Here is an 8,204-nt window from a genome sequence, read left to right as displayed (position 1 = left end):
GAGGGTATGAAAAGTTCATTGACCTCATTTCAGATATCAAATTACAGCTAACTTCTTCAAAACTACTGCTTGTTGAGTTTTGGTGTAGTATCAAGGAAAAATATCCAATTGTATGAAAAAGCTATTCAAATACTCCTTTTTTTCCTTCTTTCTTTTCTTCCCCTGCTTTATTGAGGTATGATTGACAAATATAAGTTGTATATATTTAGGTTATACAGCATGATGTTTTGATACAGATGTTACATTATAAAATGATTACCCCAACCAAGCTAATTAGCACATCCATCAACACACATAGCAATCTCTCATGTGGGGTGAGATTTACTTCCTCAGCACATTTCAGCTGTACTATACATGAATACTTCTCTCTTTTACACCTAGATAGTCCCATGAAATATTTTTGTGTTAGAAATATGCTAATTTGTCATCAGTTCAGTTCAGTCGTCCAGTCGTGTCCGACTCTTTGAGACCCCATGGACTGCAGCGCACCAGGCCTCCCTGTCCATCACCAACTCCCAGAGTTTACTCCAACTCATGTCCATTGAGTAGGTCATGCCCTCCAACCATCTCATCCTCTGTCGTCCCCTTCTCCTCCTGCCTTCAATCTTTCCCAGAATCAGGGTCTTTTCAAATGAGTCAGCTCTTCAAATCAAGTGGCCAAAGTATTGGAGTTTCAGCTTCAACATCAGTCCTTCCAATGAACACTCAGGACCGATCTCCTTTAGGATGGACTGGATGGATCCAAGGGACTCTCAAGAGTCTTCCCCAAGACCACAGTTCAAAAGCATCAGTTCTTCGGCACTCAGCTTTCTTCACAGTCCAACTCTCACATCCATACATGACCACTGGAAAAACCATAGCCTTGACTAGATGGACCTTTGGTGGCAAAGTAATGTCTCTACTTTTTAATATGCTGTCTAGGTTAGTCATAACTTTTCTTCCAAAAAGTAAGCATCTTTTAGTTTCATGGCTGCACTCACCATTTGCAGTGATTTTGGAGCCTAAAAAATAAAGTCTGACACTGTTTCCACTGTTTCTCCATCTATTTGCCATGAAGTGATGGGACCGGATGCCATGATCTTTGTTTTCTGAATGTTGAGCTTTAAGCCAATTTTTTCACTCTCCTCTTTCACTTTCATCAAGAGGCTCTTTAGTTCTTCACTTTCTGCCATAAGGGTAGTGTCATCTGCATATCTGAGGTTATTAATATTTCTGTCATAAACATATGTTAACATGAAATGAGTCATTTGTAAATGAATTAATAAATTTTAAATTCTCAGCTTCAGGGGACTTCCCTGGTGGGCCAGTGGTTGGTAACCCATCCACCTTCAGGGGAGGTGGGTTCAATCTCTGGTTGAGGAACTAAGATCCCACATGCCGAGGAAAAACTAAGCCTAAGCACTGCAACTTCTAAGCCCCCAGGCCACAACTGAAGAGTCCATCCATACACAGCAAGAAAAGATCCCACACGATGCAACCAAGATCTCAGGTGACTCAACTAAGACCCAGTGCCACCAAATACATAAATATTAACAATTCTGTTTTAATTTCTAATGTGGGAATATCAATTGATACAACACATAGACAAAAGCTTGTTGCTGTTTAGTTGCTCAGTCACGTCTGACTCTGCAACCCCATGGACTGTAGCCCACCCGGCTCCTCTGTCCATGGGATTTCCCAAGCAAGAATACTGGAGTGGGTTGCCATTTCCTTCTCCAGAGGATCTTCCTGACCTAGGGATCGAAATCCCATCTCCTGCATTTTGGACAGTCTCCTGCATTGCAGGTGGATTCTTTACCATCATGCCATCTGGGAAGCCCAATTTTTAACAGTCTTGAGACCAAAAGGTTTGAGAACTACTGGCTTGAGCCCAATCGGGATTCACCCTCTGGGATCCGAGGGTTGTCCAGCCTCCCAGGAGGCAGGCGGCTCCTTGACTTGAGGGGGGCCTTGAAACCCTCGAGGCTCTGTGAGGAAACAGGAGTGAGTATTCGTAAGCGACCATGTGGCCAGCTACCGTGGCTGCAGAGGGAATGCTCACCCTGGACCAGGGACTCCTGGGACACGTCTGGCCAGCAGGGCTGCGTCAAGCCCAGTATGTGCTGTGGCAGATGTTTGGACTAAGAGACAGGGGACCTTTCTCCTGAAGAACAAGGAGGCTTTGTGAGGCAAGAGGCCTCTGCTCTGCAGGGCTTCACGACCTCTTCTGCGAATGGGCAACCCTTGGCTGCTGAGGCCCTTCGCCATGAAGTGCCACTATGTATTTTGATTTGCCTTACAACACCCTCTCATCACATCTTTTCAGCATATTTGCAAAAGGAGAAGCCACAGCCAACAATTTCACTCTCCTGCCTAAACATACCATCATATCACTTACCCGTTCAGAGTTCTGAAAAATCCAGTGTGTACCGAATAAAGCCCAGATTTTCAACATGCGCTTAAAGATTCCACATTGTGGGCCCCGGACCACCTTTCCAGACTTTCAGAATAAGTTTAACCTAGTGGTTTAAGAGCATGCACTTGGGAGCCAGGCTGTCAGGGTTCAAGACCCAAGCCTACCAACCACTTACTGACCGAGTGCCCTGAGAGAGCTATGCCGGTAAATGTTTAACAACTGGCTCTCAAGGTGGGCTTGACGCCCTGATTTGCAGCATTTGCCAATTTCCATGGTATTAATACTTCCATTATGGCCAGTTTCAAGCTACCAATATGACATCACTAAATTTAGAGCTGGGAAGCGATGCTTATAATTTGCTCTCAAGAGCTGAATGCAAGCCGGCTCCAGCATCCCTCTGGACCTTGGTAAGTTACCTGCTCACTCTGAGATAACTTCCCCATCTGTACAGCATAGACAGTGAATGCCCAGCTATGGCACTGTTGTAAGCATCAAATTGTACAGTACAATGATTCTCAATTATTAGCATGCTTCAGAACCATCTAGGGCTTGCTAAAACACAGATTGCTAGGCCCTACTCCCAGAGTTTTTGATTCCACAAATCTGAGTGGGGCTTAAGAGCTTTCATTTCTCCTGCATTGGCAGGCAGTTTCTTTACCACTAGAGCTACCTGGGAAGCCCAAAAACTTTCATTTCTAACAAGTTCCCGGGGCTTCCCTGATGGTCCAGTGGCTGAGAATCCACCTGCCCATGCAGAGCATATGAGTTTGATTCCTGGCCTGGGAAGATCCCACGAGTGCAGGGCTACTGAGCCTTTGTGCTGCAGCTACTGAAGCGTGTGTGCCCTAGAGCCCATGCTCTGCTGTGAGAGAAGCCACTGCAATGAGAAGCCCGCTTGTCACAACTGCAGAGAGTCTGCACGCAGCAGTGAAGACCCAACCCAGCCAGAGATAAACAAACAGCAAGTTCCCAGGTTACAACATTTTTTGGCTGCATCATGCAGCATAAGGATCTTAGTTCTTTGACTTAGTTCTTGACTTAGTTCTTAGGGATCAAACTCATGCCCCCTGCATTTGGGATCCCAGAGTCTCAACCCTGGACCACCAGGGAAGTTCGAGGATACCATTTTGAGAACCACTAGTTTGGTGCCTATAACAAACTGAACCCAGTCCCAGCACAGAGCTGCTCAAGCACAGAATCAGCTCTGCTTTGTCTGGTGCATCCCCACATAGCCCACACTGTGGCCACACTGGTCTTTCCCTGAACCCACAGTATACTTCCCAATTTCTGTACCTTTGCTGCCCTTTCTCCCTGCACCTAAATGCCATTCTCTCTGAACCAGCAACTCTTCCCATTGAACACTTAATTCAGCTTAAATATCTCCTCCCCACTAAAGCCTTCCCTGAATCTTCTACTTAGAAATAACTGCTTCTAATCTGTCCTTTCTCAAATTTGCAGTTGCTCTTCTTCTCTCATCAAAGTTTGCTTCAAATCGGAAAGATTGCCTCAACACCATCCTTCCTACTCAAGTGTAAGTACCTAGTGCAAAATACTATCACATCCATCCTTGTCACCTTAGCCCAGCACCTTATATACAGAAGGAGTCCAGTGAATCGACCTTCCAAGGCAGGAGACGCAGGAGATGTGGGTTCAGTCCCTGGGTTGGGAAGATCCCCTGGAGAAGAAAAGGGCAACCCATACCAGTATCCTTGCCTGGGAAATCCCATGGACAGAGAAGCCTCTCAGGCTATAGTCCATGGGGTCGCAAAAGAGTCAGACACAACTGAGGGACTAAGCACACTCCAACATGGACAAATACTTTCAATTGCCTGTTGATGAACAACCCTCTTCCTAACAAGGGAAGGTGCCCTGTTCTGAGAGACATGACCCATCCCTAAGCTATAGGCTTCCTCATGTTCAGCAGAGTTCTGCCAAGGGAGCTCCCAGGCATCCTCTGGGGTTGAATTAACGATACATACATAGAAAACATGACAAATGATAGTATTCTGATGTCAATGGAAAACAAAAAGTTCTGTAAGAGAAGAAACTAAATGTCGGGGTTCTACACGGCCCAGCTATAAAACACATTTCCACTGTCATCTCGTTGTTGTTCAGTCACTAAGGTGTATCCAACTCTCTTGCAACCTCATGGACCAAAGCCCACCAGGCTCCTCTGTCCATGGGATTTCCCAGGCAATGGAGTGGGTTGCCATTTCCTTCCCCAGGGAATCTTCCCAATACAGGGATCGAACCTGTATCTTCTGCAAGGGCAGGTGGATTCTTTACCACTGAGCCACCAGGGAAGCCCTTCCATCATCAGAGTAGTGCTATATACTGATGTGTCCAAAGTCATGATTTAACTCTTCTGGGAGGATGAAGGGGATAGAAAGTATGCACTTACTGAGAGCTAAATCTTCATTTCCAACACAATGAGAAATCAATAGATCATGCTTAGAACCTAAAAAACAAAGAAGTATCACTATGTTAACATTGCTTAAGTGTATTGAGATGAATTTCAAATGAAAAAGATAAAAGAATTGAAGTGGTTGCCTCCAGGGAGCAAAAAACAAAGAAGGGCCTGATTTGAGAGGCAGGGTGATAAACCTTAAAGTATAGTAGACTCTTTAAGCTGTATTCACACACACACAGATATACACACACATACATCTGTGAAAACACAAAAACTAAATATTTTTAAAGTGACATAAAGAAATTTATGACAAAGCTATAATAAGCAAAACAGTGTAGCACTGTCATAAAGATAGACATATAGACTAATGGAATAAACTAGTGATCCCAGAAATAAGCCCTTGAATATATATGGTCAAATAACTTTCAACAAGGGTGCCATTCAGTGGAGGCCATTCAACAGAGAGTGGACAGTCTCTTCAACAAATGGTGGTAGGAAGACTGGACATCCACATATAAAAGAATGAAGTTTGAACAGTTATAACCGGCTTTGAACAGAAAGATAATGGCATGTAGGGCCCAGCTTGAAGAATGTCTATAACTAAGTCCCCTATGTATGAACGAGTTCCGTTCTGAGAGCACGTTTGTAAGTCCAGTTTGTCTGTATGGCCACCGAAGTTAGCCTAGGTATCCAACTAACACAATAGGTAATACTAAAATGAAAGCCTCTCTTTGCGACCCCATGGACTGTAGCCTGCCAGGCTCCTCTGTCCACAGGATTTTGGAGCATGTTGACATTTCCTCCTCCAGGGGATCTTCTTGACCCAGGGATTGAACCCACGTCTCCTGTGTCTCCTGAATTGGCATTTGGGTTCTTCACCACTGAGCCACCTGGGAAGCCTGCTTTGATAACCACTGTTTCTGACCAACTTCAGAGCTAGAGCACCCAGGCTACCTTCACTTCCAGGGCAACCGCCAGTTGCAGGAGTTTCTGGACCATTCTATGGAACAGCAAGCAGGCTCCCCACTTCTTACACAATTGCAGAGCTCTAGCCCAGACCAGAAAGAAAACCACGTAAAGCTGATCTTGGTTAATGCCTCTGGCACCTGGGTGCCCTGTCTATTGAGATGGGTTTGTACATTTTGAGCCATCAGGCTATATAATGCTCCCAGAAGCACTGATCAGAAGCAGGCGGGCAGGAAGAAAGGCCAAGTGGCTTCAGGTCTGGTGTGAAATTAGGCAAGGGGGACTGTTCACCCTACTAGGAGAAGCGACCCAGACGGCAAACAAACAGGGCAGCATGGACCAAGACCAAGTTATGTGGATGGCTCAGCGGTCACAGAATCCACCAGAACCAACAGAGCTGCCTTCTCTCCACACCTCCAGAGACCAAAATTTTCCACTAGAGACAGGGCACCTGGAGACAGCATGACACAGCCGTCTCAAGACAAAGCCAGAAAGTCCATGAGTGGAAGGAATGTGACATGCCATCTTCACCACAAGAAGGAATTCACACTCAGGGTCTAACCAGCACGCAGGTACAGCCAGGCCTCATGGGGATCTTTGCAGGACAAACAGAGGCATGCTGAATCTCCAGCTGGAGCATTCACAGTGGCACCCAGGTCCACCAGATTCACCCACTCTTCCCACAAGGCTCTGTTTGCTTCATTTACATTCCATTCATGCAATTGCACTGGCCTGTTTGCTTATTGATGCCTCTACAAAACTGTGTTCACTGAGGCACCTCAGAGCCCAGCAGAAAAGCCAGTCATCCTGTGTCTAAGGAATATTTGCATGCAAAGGAGAGAGTGTACCCATTGCTCTTAAGTAAAGTATCATTAGCTCTTAGGGAGGTTTTCTTTTGGAAGCTTCCTCCAGATCTGCTAAATCAGGCCCTTTGGAGGTAGGGCCCTGGCATTGGGTAATTATCATTCACATTCCTGACTAGGAACCACTGCCATACAAGCCAGCGGTCTCATACATTAGTCATACAAGAATCACCAGAGGTGCTCATTAATAATGCAGATTTGAGCCACAAACCATTAGGGAAAAGAAATCTAAAAAGTACTATCTTCCAGTCGCCTCAAAAACACATGATCCAGACTTCAGTGGTGGCGCAGTGGATAAGAATCTGCCTACCAATACAGGGGACATGGGTTCAATCCCTGGTCCAGGAAGATTCCACATGCTGTGGAGCAACTAAGCCCACAAGCGGCAACTACTGAGCCTGTGTGCTTCAACTACTGAAGCCCAAGCACCTAGAGCCTATGCTCTGCAGCAAGAGAAGCCACTGCAGTGAGAAGCCCTCAGATCACAATGAGGAGTAACCCCTGCTTGCCATAACTAGAGAAAGCCTGTGCAAAAGCAATGAAGGCCCAGCGTAGCCATAAATAAATAAGTAATTTTAAAATAAATTTTAAAAAAACACATGATCCATCCATGGATGAGTGGATAAACAACCTACATGCTGATGTGCAACAAAGAAACCAAGGTAATTCAATGGGGGAACCAGTCTTTTCAATAAATGGTGCTGAAGAAATCTGAATACCTGTAAGAATAAAAGTTAACCTCAGCTCTTACATCACACACACAAAATAACTCAAGATGTAACACAGACCTAAACATTAAAGTTAAAACTAGCAAACTTCTAGAAGAAAACAGGAGAAAATCTTTGTGACCTTGGTAGGCAAAGATTTCTTAGGTAGTGAACAAAAACCACTAACTATACAGGGGAAAATTGGAAATATGAACTGTAGCAAAAAACTTCTACTCTTTGAAATTCTCTGTCAAGGAAATGAAAAGGAAAGCCACAGACTGGGGGAAAAGATTTGCAGTATTTATATTCAACAAAAAGACTTGTATCCAGAATAAACAAGGAACTCTTAAAGTTCAGTAAGAAATTAAACAACATCTCCTACATACACAATGGGCAAAAGTTTGCACAGCTATTTCAGAAAGATATACAAATGAGCAATAAGCACACCCAAAAGTTCTCAATTAGGGAAATGCAAATTGAAACCACAGGGGAGTACCTCTACACATTCAAAAATTTGAATACAGAGATAAGTGTGACCCCTGTTCAAGGATGACATGCAAAATCATGAAGCATTCCGTATTTTTTGACAGACTCAGGTTGGTAAAAATTGTGACACAACATTTGAAGAATCATGTTAATTTTTAATACAAAATTAGAAAGTAAAAATGAAAGATTTCAGTAAATCTACAACTTTACATTTAATATATACACTTTACACCAAATATCATTTTGGTTCATATTTAGCTATTTCTATAGATAAAACTACTACAGATTTTCTGATCTTCCAGTACTATTAGAGTATCACCTATGTACATCACTTACCGCGAGCTGTTTAAACTATTTTGGCTGTGCTGGGTCTTCGT

The 8,204-nt window shown here is 44.1% G+C and overlaps 1 pseudogene; it reads left to right on the top strand.

Moving 5' to 3' along the window:
- The first annotated feature begins 7,828 nt into the window (after window positions 1-7,828).
- On the top strand, window positions 7,829-7,925 carry LOC120875788 (annotated as a pseudogene).
- The last annotated feature ends 279 nt before the right edge of the window (window positions 7,926-8,204 follow it).

The sequence above is a fragment of the Oryx dammah genome, unplaced genomic scaffold (genome assembly GCF_014754425.2).
Source record: "Oryx dammah isolate SB20612 unplaced genomic scaffold, SCBI_Odam_1.1 HiC_scaffold_16, whole genome shotgun sequence".
Lineage (NCBI taxonomy): Eukaryota > Metazoa > Chordata > Mammalia > Artiodactyla > Bovidae > Oryx > Oryx dammah.
Note: the sequence above shows the minus strand (reverse complement) of the source record. Positions and strands in the feature narration are given on the sequence as shown.